The sequence below is a fragment of the Oncorhynchus tshawytscha genome, linkage group LG07, assembly GCF_018296145.1.
Source record: "Oncorhynchus tshawytscha isolate Ot180627B linkage group LG07, Otsh_v2.0, whole genome shotgun sequence".
NCBI classification, from domain to species: domain Eukaryota; kingdom Metazoa; phylum Chordata; class Actinopteri; order Salmoniformes; family Salmonidae; genus Oncorhynchus; species Oncorhynchus tshawytscha.
Genome location: NC_056435.1, coordinates 38,670,336 through 38,685,055, shown reverse-complemented (window position 1 = coordinate 38,685,055; position 14,720 = coordinate 38,670,336). Strand labels below are relative to the sequence as shown.

General features: G+C 42.8%; 1 protein-coding gene across 6 annotated transcripts in view; it reads right to left on the bottom strand.

Annotated features, from left to right (window-relative positions):
- ephb2b (eph receptor B2b) overlaps window positions 1–14,720 on the bottom strand; it is a 159,941-nt gene that overhangs the window by 64,523 nt on the left and 80,698 nt on the right. The gene's annotated exons all lie outside the window — the stretch shown is intronic.

Sequence of the window (14,720 nt, the reverse complement as noted above, 5' to 3'; positions counted from 1 at the left end):
GTGACTGTGTGTCTGTTTGTGACCATGTGTGTTTGTGAGTGACTGTGTGTTCATGTGTGAGTGACTGTGTTTGTGACCATGTGTATTTGTGTGTGTGTGTGAGTGTGTGTGTGTGCCCCATTAGCTGTGGATAGCATCACAAGGTGAAGACTGGAGCCTTTACATCCCACAGTCCCGTTTCTAAGTGTGTGCCACTTGATGTTTCATTATTGCACTGTCTGCAGAGACATCCTACATTCTCAAAGAACACATACTAATATGTCGCACCATGATACTGTACATGAATCCGTTTGGGATAACCAGTCCTATCAAGTATTATCCATTTCACTAATAGGATAATACAACACCCTTGATTATCAACTGAGCTTATCCCTGTTTCGTTATCATACTGTTGATAACCTTAAACTGTGGAATACTGAACTCACTGGATCATAGCTCACTGTAAGAGGAGAGGAATCCAGTCCACTGCCAAGTGCATAGCATCGTGTAGTGTGGTTTAAAGATACATCTATCATGGGTGCTTCCTCAGCAGACTCCCCCTCAGAGCTGACTAAGCTAAGCCTAGCCTGTCGGTTTCACCAAAAGCCTTAGCATCGCAGTCATTTTCATACAGAGTGGAAGAAGAGAATCAAAACAACCTCATTAATAACAGGACTAATGTCTTCCAGACGCTAGCTGTTGTGAGCCGGGTTATTTCACGAAGAGAGGATGCCCATCTCCTGACAAGAAGCAGGGCAGTCGTGGTGCGTCGAGACGGTGCCACACAGTGTCTGCTGGCACCAGGAAGAAACAAAACAACCCCTCAATTGCCAGTTAACACGCAAAGAACCTCCCCCATGCATGCTGCCCAAATAACTCAACAAGGACTGCAGCCTTGTAGTTGACCACAATGCACAACACCGCACCAATCTCAGCAGGAAGGCAACAGCTCCCAGGCATCAATACAGTGACTGGCCAATCCTGGCTTGATGGTAAACAGTGGTGGTTGGTTCATGTCCTAATGTCGTGGCAGTGTGGGAGCGGGGGAGAGCAGAGCAATGATTGTGATAGTGTTTACCCAGCAGCCTCTCTGGCTCACTTCTGAGCCTCTGTCTCTCCACAGCCTGAAGCCACCACCCTGTGGCCTTCACACTTTAAACGCCACAGTGTTACACCATACACATTAACACGCAGCACGACACAACGGTGGGCTAGGCTGGCTGGGTGGGTCACACAGCACAGCATCGATTCCTTAGACTCACTCTTCTAAGGCACTGTGTTTTTCTAGGATGCATTCCAAACTATCACCATTCTGCATCTGGGATTTTATCCAGAGCTGTATTGGTGCTTGGAATGCTTCCTTTCATAAAAGATAAGTATTGGTTTATATGGAGTATCGATTGGATTGCAATAAAGAGGCAGTGGTGTAAAGTAATGAAGTAAAAATACTTTCAAGTACTACTTAAGTCTTTTTTGATATCTGTACTTTACCATTTTATTTTTGACAACTTTTATTTTTCCTTCACTACATTCCTAAAGAAAATAATGTACTTTTTACTTCATACATTTTCCCTGACATCTAAAAGTACTCGTTACATTTTGAATGCTTGCAGGACAGGAAAATTGTCTAATCCACACACTTATCAAGAGAACATCCATCCTCATCTACTGCCTCTGATGTGGCAGACTCACTAAGTACAAATGCGTTGTTTGTAAATGATGTCTGAGTGTTGCAGCGTGCCACTGGCTATCCGTAAATTTAAAAAACAAACAAGAAAGCGGTGCCATCTGGTTTGCTTAATATAAGGAATTTGAAATTATTTATATTTTTACTTTTGATACTTAACCCTCCTGTTGTGTTCGTTTCATGTTAATTAATTCTGTGTTCCCGGTCTAAAATGACCACCCTATTATAGCTGATTATAAATCAGATCTTTTTATCAACTTAAGTTCTTGTGAACATTACAAGTTTTGAACTTCTATTTGCTAATTATGGCCTGTAGGCCTCATTGACCTGAGCTCATACAACTAATTTTGAGTTTTTAAAAAAGCATAATGTATGGATTATTTTGACTATAACAAATACTCAGATGAAACATATTGTGGTTTTTATCACAGATTACTTTGTGTCAAAGTTTAACAAGGACATTTGTTTTGAAACCATTTCAAATGTTTAAATAGTGGCATAAAATAACATCTGTTGTGTTCCTGGTCAAAACTGACCGGTATGATTTTATTAGCAAAGAAAGGACATAGGCCCCAAACTACACATGAAAAAACAAAATTAATGTCTGAACACAAAAAAGAACAAAAGTAACAATAACCGTATTACTAACAATAACAAAAAACATTAAAATCTTCACAATCTGTCAATCAATGGTGGTTACATTTTGTGTGTTCTCATGCACATGTTTGACAATCCCTGGTGGTTGTTGCATGTGCCTTACAAATATATGCACTGCATTTATGGCACATAATGCTTGTTTTGACATCTCTTGGTGCACACAGATTGCACCTCTTCCTTTTGTCTCTCTGTCTCTGGCCTCCGTAGGTCTTTCTTCTGGCCCTTGTATATCTCACCAATCCAGCAGAGGATGGTGTTGGAGGAAGGTGTTGGCGCCTTTGAATGAGGGGTGCCACCATGGCTTTCCCCAACTCTTCTAGGAATGGTCTCCTCTTGAATAATTTCCTCTGCTTCCAGCCTGGATTCACCTCCATCCACACCACAAAGGCGTTGTAGGCCGACACATCTAGGATGTTGAAGAACACCATGGGCCAATGTGCCGTCATCCTCTTACAAGAGTATATGCCAGTAACCTGCAAAAGTGCAACGATCAGTAAATAAAATAATGACAAGTAATACAAGTAATAATTCATGTCTTGCATAGTAACGTGAAAAATTGCATCAAAGTGTTGTTTTAATTTATCACATCTAAAACATATTTACATATTCAAATGAATAGAATTGACTCCATATTGTTCACAAATTCAATGAGCATTTCACCAAACAACAACATGTCTTATTTTTATGGTGCAGATAAAACAATCTGGTAATAGAAATCAAAAGTACATGAGACTTAAAAGATAAAGAGTAACAAACCTTATCAAGGTTGTCAGCTCCTCTTTGTTCCTGTTGTAATCCAGGACAGCGTTGGGCTTCTTGTCCTCCCTGGTACTCACAGCGCCATCCCTGTGCAGAGTTGTCATCAGGAGCACATTCTTCTATTTCTTCGGCAGTAGGACACAAGTGTGTTTGTATCGGTGAATGCAAATTTAGAGGAAAAACGATCCTTGACCTTGGTAGTGAGTAGGCAGGAGGCAACTCAGGCTTGTTCCTTCTGACCATCCCCACCTTGGTCATTTTTTTGGAGCAGCTCCTAACCAAGAGCATATGAGGTGCATAAATTGTCACATGTTATGTTGTGCCCCTGGAGACCTGCAGTCATTTCCAGGACCACCCACTCCCCCTGGTTCCTTTACAGGAACACCATCAGCAGGTTTCCTGGTGTAAACCTGCATGTTCCAGGCATAACTTGTCCTGGCATCAAATGCTGCCCATATCTTTATTCCATATTTAGACGGTCTGCTTGGCATGTACTGTTTGAATGGGCAGCGACCAGACGCTCATCCACTGTGATGTCTGGACTTGGGTTATAGATGAGTGGCAGGCGCTCCACCCACTTGTGCCAAACCTCTCTGATCGCTGCCAGCTTGATTGTTGACAGCGGCCTGGTCTTGTATCACAGTTGTCGAAGTGAATCACCCGTGACAACATGTGAAATGTCTGGAGTAACATAGTGGCATGAAAAATTGCCCGATCAGACTCTGGATCCCATAAACTGGTGGTAGATTTGTTTCTGAATATGGACACACCAGCCAAAATCAAGAGACCCACGTCTGTCTGGTCTACCTCCTTCCAGTTGTCTTTGTAAACGCATCTCCCCTCCAAGTTGGTCATGTTTATCACTATAGTTTCGATTGACTGTCAGGAACAGTTTGAAGCAGGATTTTATGTCATCAACCCGGGATATGGCGTATCTCGTTGGCCCTGGGCTCATCCTGATAACATTTCCAGCCGACAGCTGACCTCTCCTCTCAGGTAGGGATGAAAACCAGGACAAATTCCCATTCTTTGACTGGAATGTAACAACAACCTCAGCAGGGCCCTCTTCCTCATCACTGGAATGTAACAACAACCTCAGCAGGGCCCTCTTCCTCATCACTGGAATGTAACAACAACCTCAGCAGGGCCCTCTTCCTCATCACTGGAATGTAACAACAACCTCAGCAGGGCCCTCTTCCTCATCACTGGAATGTAACAACAACCTCAGCAGGGCCCTCTTCCTCATCACTGGAATGTAACAACAACCTCAGCAGGACCCTCTTCCTCATCACTGGAATGTAACAACAACCTCAGCAGGACCCTCTTCCTCATCACTGGATTGTAACAACAACCTCAGCAGGACCCACTTCCTCATCACTGGAATGTAACAACAACCTCAGCAGGACCCTCTTCCTCATCACTGGATTGTTCCACATCGGTTGTCTCTTGGTCTGGATCATATTCTGTGTTGTCTTCAACTTCTTACACTTCTTCCTCTAATGCATCTTCACTGTCAGTTTCCTGGCCTCTCTCCTCCTCACCAGTGTCATGATCAAAGAAATGATCAAGAGCCTCACATACAGTATATCGTTTGGTCATTGTGCGACGTGTGTCCATCTGATGAATGGGCATGTGCCTGAACTCAATTTTAGACACTAATTGTAGTCTCACCCATTCATTTCTAATGACCGGTCATTTTTGACTGGGAACACCACAGGTGTACAAAAGGTAAATAAAACACTCAAAATGTTATGAGAATCATCCAAATGTATTTTGTGTGTCCACATGCCCTGTGTGGACAAAGTCATGGAACCTTATGACAATTAAATGAACTACATTTTTCAGAGAGAAAACTTGTAAATCGGTCCAATTCAACCGGAAACAACAGGAGGGATAAGTACATTTTATCAATTACATTAACTTTTGATACTTAAGTATATTTAAAACCAAATACTTTTAGACTTTTACTCAAGTAGTTTACTGGGTGGCTTTCACTTTTACTTGAGTCATTTCTATAGTGTATCTTTTACTCAAGTATGACAATTGGGTACTTTATCCACCACTGTAAAGAGGTAAGCTACCACAAAGAGGTATTGTCCCATTTCTTTGTTGAGATTATCAGTGCATTGAAGGTGCATGGGAAAACATCACCTATGGACAATGTGTAAACACACAAAGGTATTCTGAATGTCCTGGAATATGGAGAGTGTGTGTTAGCTGTAAGAGGAGACTAAAGTCCAATGGACACCCAATATTTACAGCATTGACATACATAATTCACTATGAAGGATTTCCCCTCTCTTATTAAATTCATTATAGATGCTGTAGGCTACTGTGAATCTCAGAAGTTTATCTAATAAACAAAGGCACATTTTTTTTTTTACAATTATTTTATGGGCATGAAGAAATGCATACTCTCCCAGCATTGCATTTAAACTCACCCTGGGTGACATGGAAAACAGCTTTATTTATTTCACACAAGGCAAAATATCACACTTTTCATGTCATTAGCAATTTATATACCTCCTGTTATGTAGGTTGTATAAACAGAGAATCCCAAAAGGTTTACAAACTAGACCTGTGAAAAATTATACACTGAACAAAAATATAAACGCAACATGTAAAGTGTTGGTCTCATGTTTCATGAGCTGAAATAAAAGACAGCAGAAATTCTCCACATGCACAAGCTTAATTCTCTCCATATTTGTGCACAAATTTGTTTAGATCCCCGTTAGTGAGCATTTCTCCTTTGCCAAGATAATCCATCCACGTGACAGGTGTGGCATATCAAGAAGTTGATTACACAGATGCACCTTGTGCTAGGGACAATAAAAGGCCATTCTAAAATGTGCATTTTTGTCACACAACACAATGCCACAGATGTCTCAAGTTTTGAGGGAACGTGCAATTGGCATGCTGACTGCAGAAATGTCCACCAGAGCTGTTACTAGATAATTCAATTTTCATTTCTCTACCATAGTTTTAGAGAATTTGGATGTATGTCCAAGCAGCCTAACAACCGCAGACCACGTGTATGGCGTCATGTGGGCGAGCGGTTTGCTGATGTCAATGTTGTGAACAGAGTGTCCCATGGTGGCGGTGGGGTTATGGTGTGGGCAGGCATTTTATCGATGGCAATGTGAAAGCACAGGGATACTGTGACGAGATCCTGAGGCCCAATGTCGTGCAATTAGAATTGCATTTTATCGATGGCAATTTGAAAGCACAGGAATACTGTGACGAGATCCTGAGGCCCAATGTCATGCCATTCATCCGCCGCCATCACCTCATGTTTCAGCATGATAATGCACAGCCCCATGTCACAAGGATCACAATTGCACTTTATCGATGGTAATTTGAAAGCACAGGGATACTGTGACGAGATCCTGAGGCCCAATGTTGTGCCATTCATCCGCCGCCATCACCTCATGTTTCAGCATGATAATGCACAGCCCCATGTCACAAGGATCAGTACACAATTCCTGAAAGCTGAAAATATCCCATGGTCTACATACTCACCAGAAATGTCACCATGTTTGGAATGCTCTGGATTGACGTGTACGACAGCATGTTTAATTTCCCACCAATACTCAGCAATTTTGCACAGCTATTAAAGAGGAGTGGGACAACATTCCACAGGCCACAATCATCAGCCTGGTCAACTCTATGCGAAGGAGATGTGTTGTGCTGGATTGGGCAAATGTTGGTCACACCAGAAACTGACTGCTTTTCTGATCCAAGACCATACCTTTTTTTAAAGGTACCAACAGATGCATATCTGTATTCCCAGTCATGTGAAATGCAAATATTAGGGTCTAATGAATTGATTTCAATTGACTGATTCAAACCATGGATGTTCAATGTACTGGCTAAACTATCCTCACTGACTAGATAAGGATTACTGAATTGTGTAATTTCTTTCATCTTTCAAATAAGAGGTGAAAAAATTCCTCTATCCGCGATTGACTGTTCGATCTTGAAGGCATTCCTAGTCGATCACCTAACATTTTGGTAGAAAAGCCAACGATAGGCATAAAGGCTTGTGGTCCTGTTTTGTAAAACCTTTTTTGATGCTGGCAATAGGTGCAGTTGATTCAAAAGCCCTGAGCACCGGGTAGGCAAAGTGTTCCCATTTGTAACCATTTAATTTTGCTGAAAAGTCAAACGCTCCTGCGCCCTGGCAGATCTGTGGTTAAATCGAGTGCTCCTAATGCGCTGGTTAATCGGATGGCACAAATTACCGTGCCTAGCTACAGCTTCCACGACCCCGGCCACAGCGAAGGTTGATACTAGCCTAGGTGAGATTTCAGCACTTTTAAAACTATGGACAGAGAGAGACTGTTAAAGAATACAGCCAAGACCTGCTGTTTATATGAGTGAGTTCATGTCAAAGTTTTATTCAGCAGAACTGTCAAAACTTTTTTTATTCAACACTATTACAAGACATAAAAACGCTCTTGTGTCTACTTCCACTCGCGCTGCAATGAATGAGTGGCTGTGTATTGTGTATTGAGTGAATTGTGTATTGAGTGAATTGTGTATTGATTGCCATGTGTTTTTATTATTATTAGCAGCTCGTCGTGTCTATTTTAATATCAAGGAATATTTCACTTTCTCTGGTCATAGGAACAACATGAATTTGTGCCAAAGGCAGATGCGGTGAGACTCAAGTTTTGCCATCAGGTCGAAGACTGTCCCCTCTCTGCCTCACCGGAAGAAAGGAAGGAGAGAGCAGGGACCATGAGAGGCAGACCCTTTGCTGCTTCTCTCCCTCCCTGCCTCCCCCCCTCCGCTGAGACTAATGTCGTGTTCAAAACAACAGCGAACTCTTGGAAAAATAGTTTTGAACAGTCATCCAACTCGGAAACTATGGCATCTTTCTAGAGCTCAGAGTTTTCCGATCTGAAGTTCACTGGCGTCATGATTTGACATAGCTTTTTCCGAGACCTAGTTGTCTTGAAAGCACCATGACCATCAGTCCAGTAAAATAAAAATAAAAGCAAACAATTTAGTAATTATTTCAATTTATGCTCAGCTGTCCCTCGCAAGTGCATCACCAACTGATCCATTTTGTTATCAAAGCTTGAGTTTTGAAATAAAATATGGTTTGAGAAGATCAATGTTGGCAGGCAAGACATATAGCTATGACAATGTATTACAACTGTTTTTATTAGGTTAATGTAAAACATTATGTTTAAAAATGATTCGGGGGGGGGGGTGGATCTCAGCTTGCTTTTTGACTGTGAAAGTGACCACTGCTTTAGATTAACCCATTTCTTCACCAGAGTCGTAGGACAAAAAATGTATAGTAGCGTTCTACCTTCCAGCCAGCAGCTACAGGTATGCACAGAGGAGTGGAACTGCTCATTACATTGGGTAATTTATTTGCTTAGTCAATGCCCGAAAAAAATGTGTCGTACATGTTGAATATTCTGTAACTAAAGCATTTACACAGCTGGGTTGTCCTCTAGAGCTAGTGCACTAGGACTCCCCGCAGCGGGCAGCTGAGGGCTAAACCAGGCTACTTTCCCAAATGTAACACAGTAGACGACCAAAGTTCAGACGAACACTCATTGCTCTATACACAAAGATAGAGTAAACCCTAGACTCGCTGTGCCATGCAGAAAACACGACCAGCTCTGCCTGTACAATACAGCAGGCCTATGTGCTTGAGAGTGTAAAAGTGAAGGCATCTCTACCTGCCATGGCTAAATGAGGCAAGCTGAGGCTGGGGGGGAGAGAGACATTAATAAACCCTGTTGATCAGAGAGTAATCTGACAAAGCAAACAGAGAGTAATCCTCCTGAGGTGTCTTTCTGGGAGATAGGAGAGAGCAGAGAGAGCTTAACTTTGCACTGGAGGCTGAGTGTGTAGATGAGTGTGATCCATTTCAAACTCAAACAATGCCAGAAAGTCTCATGGGAGTGATGACAAAAACGTTGATATCAGCACTTCATTCCAATATCATGCTAGCATCAACTCCAACTTTTGAGTTTACACTAGCGTACAAAATTCTAAACATCTTGGAATCTCCGAGAAACATATATCCCTATATAAACGGTTAGATTTTTCAGATTAGCCAAATCTGTTGTTAGATAAAAGATGTGGAGGCCATAAACACCACAGAGAGATTCAGTGGGGTTACGGAGAGATAATGCCCTTGACACAAAGAGTACTACTTGCTGTCTGTTGTTTTCCTGCTAGGCTGTAGCAGTGAAATAAAATGTTAATGGAACATTCTCCTTCTGATTTTCCTTTGGGTATAGCTATGCTTTCTACATTCCATCTCTGTTCTCTGACAACATATTACCAAATATACTGTAGGTTCAGGCGGTCAGCATTGTTTGGTTGTATACCGCAAACAGAATACACCTCTCAGCCCTCAGTGTCAATAGTGCACTTAACTCTATAGTGGAGAGGAGCAGTGTATGCTCTCTGTCTGTATGCCTTCCTCTTAGCCTGCTGTTCAAGAGGAAAGTGCTCTGTTGCTCTGGTTATTAGTGCAGTATGTCATAGAGCAGTGAGGCGTCTAGCACTGACAACCAAGCTACGAGGAGTGAGTCATCCGTAGCTCTATGTATCCTCTCTCCCCTCACTCACTCCTGTTTAATCTTTAAACACCTTTAAAAGAGGGGAGGTCTTTGTTGGAGGGCTGGCTTTCTAATTTTAGACTCCATTATAGTTTGAAAAGTGTCTCCTCCACCAAGGAAGAAATCCCTGTTCTCTGCTTTACATTACTGTACTTTACTGTGTAGTACACATAGTGCCATTGTGCCACGGCCAACTACATCCCATAAATCACTTATCTCTATCTTCCAAACGCTATCTCTAAATCAGTCTTGTAATCTGTCCAAGAATCATATACCTTCATCTTTACCACTCTTTGTAAGGCAGCACTTTAAGCCTCCCATGTAAGGCTCCATGCATGCCTCTACATTAAACGCCTTACTGTTTAGTGTAACATCATCCCATGAATGACGTTCCATGAGATTGGATGACAGCGTGGGGTGAAACACGATCTGGGGTTTACCTTTCAGTAAGCAACTGGGGGTCAATTGTGTGAGAACAACTGGGCTTGTCTCTGGGATACTATGTCCACATAACACACATGGTACATTCATTCACCCTACGCCAGGAATGGAGAGCAGCTCTCTCCGTGCACTTTGTTTTAGAACAGACCGACTGTATACAAAGCATACTGCATGAGTCACTGTATGTCTACAGTCTGTTCAAATGTTGACGAAAGTGCTTATATGTCAATGACAAACAAGGTCGCTTCAACTGTAGCTCTTATTTTCATGTTTTGTCAGACACTCACAATCCATCCCACTCCCTGGCCATTTGTTTGATGATGGAATGCAGTGAAGCCTTTAACAGGACATGAATGGAGACATCTGAAGGAGCTTGTTTGGAGAAGGCTCTGGTCCTGTCTCTAATGAGAAAAAGAGGGAGGCATCTCATTCTGCTTGCGTGGCTCTCACCCATCCACTAATGGAATGTCCTGCCCAGAGGGAAGGCTATCTGAACCAGGGGTTACAGGGGTCATTGTCCTATACCTCTTTCACACAAGACCAACAGACCACTGTCTGGAAAAACAGGCAGTCTTGATAGTCCGAGGCGGCACGGCGGACACACAGCATTCCAAAGAGATGGCGTGGGATAAGGAGACAGACAGGGGACTGAACCCAGCACACGAGGAGCCATATGGGGTAGGACCCAACACAAGCACAGCCATATGGAACAAGTGTACGCAGTAAACAGGCCGTGATCTCTGAGCTGGAGGTGATTCGCAGACATCTCACCTGGCGGTATCACATTCCAATGTGATGGATTTGTTGGGATAAAAGGGATGATACATTCTGTGTTTGTGTGAGTGTGTGCGTGTGAGGTGGGGTGGGCGGTTGGAGTACATGGTTACTGCTCTGTGAAGTCTGCTGTTTAGATGTGTGCTGTGCTCAGAGACAGAGACAGAGAAAACACCTGGTCAGGCTGAAATCCCATCACCGTTGAGAACAAGGAATAAAGGAATGGGACTGCTCCCCAGAGTCTCTGTGGTTGGCTAAGACGTCCCACAGCTCCAATGTTCCCCTTCTGCTGCAACACTATTTGTAAAGGTTCACAGACCACACCATTAACCTACAGTATAACAGCCCCTCAAATCATGAAATAGACTTTCAATTGAAGCATCTATTTAAAAAGTCAACTAGTATTTTGTATGATATTTGTCAGTCATATATTGGGATGATTTACATACTGTGTGGATGTAAATGTGGACATCCTTATGTGCCTATTAAAAGGATTGAATCTGTAACCGTATAATCACATGTATAGGATTAGCTTCAATGTGAGTTTCTTGTGTCTACAGTATGTAGTGATTCTAAAGGTTTTCTCTTGTCTCTCAGAATTCTCCTTCATGTGCCTTTGTTTGCACATGCAGTGCAGCAAAAGCCTTGGGGGGGTGTGTTTGTTTTACTTTTGCCTGGTTCTAGAGTGCAGGGGTTGGAGGTCTAAGTGTATGCATGGCTGTGTATGCCCCATGTTTGCTGTTAGTCAATTAGAGCTATAATTAAAGGCAAGGGCATCCTGGGAAATAAAGGCAGCTGCAGCAGAAATGTCAGTGTTTTCCCTAGGATTCTTTTCAGCAGTGGTGACAAGGGTAGCGGGGTGGGGGGCGGCTCCCCTCCTCATCTCCTTTTCCTTTTCCATGCAATCATGCCATGGCCAGCCCATCCCGGGGCACACCTTCTCACTTAATCCTCTCTAACTCCCTGTATCTACCATTACATTTGAATGAAGGATTACTAAAGCGCCCCTCGTTAATCTTCTTGCTTTAGATGTGCAACAGCAGAGCTAGCATCAGGCAGCTCAGCCCACACTACTGACAGAGACCTCACCACATCTCACCACATCCAAGAGGAGAGAAACACGTTGATGTTTCTCCACAACCTGACAGGGCAACCAAGCCAGTAATAAACTTGTATGAGGACCATACAGAATGTTTGCTATGAGGGTCCATTAATTAATATTAATATTGATTCTTGATTCTTTCTAATTTTGCATTAATGAATGCTTTTGAATCTGTGAGCTGTGCAAATGTAGCATTCCATCCTGTTCCCCCATGGCCTCTTTCAGGTAACAGTCTGTGAGCTGTCAGGCTGTCTCATGTTTCACACTGGGCTTTTCTTTGCGTGTCAGTAGGAAAGATCATGCAGTCTCCTGTTCCTCACATTCTACACCCTCAACTGTCATGGATGTCAAGCAGAGGTATTTGATGTGGTGTGCTGAATGCTTCCTTTTATATCTGTGCAGCGGGACATTGCCTGTGTAAACTACGCTGGTGACTTTACAGCGTTCCCCTTCCTCAAACGGACTAGTTAAAGAACTACTGTACGGTTACTTAGTGCTGTTCGAAACTTTTACTGTAAATGTGACTTTTGCGTCTCTGTCTGAACATTCATTGCTCCATAATATGAGACACACTCCCACAGTCAAGACCCTTAAAGACACAATGGCATGGGGTTAGATGATCAGATTACAAGAAAAAACACACATGGGCATTGTTAGGGAGTTTGCATTTCCACCCCTGAACATGGCTCTCATTGTACCCTTCTAGAGAGAGAGTGCTTTTATTTCAACTGGTACGGCAAGGATGAACAGGACCCCATGTGTGTGTCTCTGTGGTCCACCATCTCCTCAGGCTCGAAGGGTAATCAGATCTCTACTTTCAGGGCCTTTTCTGTTCAGAGACCCTGATTTGCCCCTGGCACTATGAGAAGTAACTTCATCTGGTTAGTAACACGATCACAGAGAAAAGCCCTGCAATTTAAATTGAAACAGCGCTGTCTATTGTCAATATTTTGACAGATTTCATGTCAAAGTGTAATTATTTGCGAAGGGCCGTGCCAAGGATTTAATTGATACATGTGTAATTACGTCTTGTTGCCAATGTGTTGGAAAAAGCATCACTTGCCTCATTAATAATATTGGCGTAAGACGGCTCTTTCATCTTCACTGTTATATTATTTTCTGTCTGTGGTTCCATAATCCTCTCCGAAAGAGGATACTGAAGACTCCCTAAGAGGGCATCTTTCACAAATCAATTCATTACCCAAACATGAGCGGGCAAAGTCGCATCTTTCATAAATCAATTCATTACCCAACCACTGGCAGTTAAAAGGCACTTACCACAGTCTCACACGGCGATATCAACTTTCAATGTGGAGAAAGATAAATCCACAAATACCAAACGATGACAGGCCTCGATCAAAAATCAAATAAAAAAAGGCTTACCATACAATAGGCCAACCGCAAGCAATAACAAATTTCATCTTTAATGATTTAATTTTCTTATTTTGTATCACACACATCTTATAACTATTGTGTGCCTATAAAATCCATCTCTATGCCAGTGTTTTGCTGCATGCCACAGCTCCACTCTAAGATAATGCATCCTGCTCATAAAGTTTTAATAGTACACTGAGTGTGTCTATGTTATCACTGAAGACCTAGCCACACTGAGAAAAACTGAAAAAAAACATCTGCTTGTACACACTGGGTAGCGGTGTGTATGTTTGAGCCTTGGCCTTGCTGACACGAAACCACTCTCAGTACAGCAGAAGTGCTGATGATTTTTTTCTTTAATTAACCTTTATTTAACTAGGCAAGTCCGTTAACAACAAATTCTTATTTACAATGACAGCCTACTCTGGCCAAATCTGACGACGTTGGGCCAATTGTGCGCTGCCCTATGGGACACTCAATCACAAACAGATGGCCTCTGTAATTTGGAGAAATAAACAGGAGGGTGATAAGGAACTGGAAGGTAAAACACTACACCCCAACATGTGCCGAAGGTGAAACACTGACACTGCCCAGCCCTCTAGAAGTGATTGATTGAAAAACGTTCATTTCAATTGAATGGCCATCAATTGAATTGTATAATCCAGTTTCACACAAAAATCACTGTGATTGAGGATGCCCATGGGACGTTTCAATCCGACAGTGCAGTGAATTACATGTAGGTCAAAAAACAACCAGATTTGTTTAATTATGCAAGGGTTTCAAATTATAGCAGATATCCTCCATGCTCCTCTTATTGGTGTATATCCCTTAAGGAGGGCCTGTGCTTGTCCTCATTAGCAGTCATTGAGCGGAGGTACTGTTTTGAGGAGCAAGGCGAAGAGCAACAGCGCCCATCACTGTCCCTCCTCTCTGCAGAACCAGAGCCAGAGCTGCTGGGGGCTGTGGGGTAATTACAGGCAGGCTTATGACAGAGGCAGCAGTACACAGGCGGCTGGAACACAGGTAGGCGGTTTATTGTGCCTGCCGGCTGGCTGCCTGGCTATGTCAGCGTGGGCCTTGTCTGCAGGCTGCAAGCTGCAGGCTGCAACTGCCCTGTTTTGCTGTCAGCCATCAGGCTCTCTGACCACGTCCAGCCAATATCACCTGTCGCACAACAAAAGGGAGTAGCAGCACAGGTGAGGCTGAGCACACTGATGTTCTGAAATGGTAAATCGATCTGGACCACGAGGGATTCCAGTCGATGATAAGAATGATGGGTGGTAGGCGTTTGGTGCAAATCTTCTCTGTACATTTTGGTGTACCCAGTAGGTGTGTGTGGTAGCTAACTGACTCAACA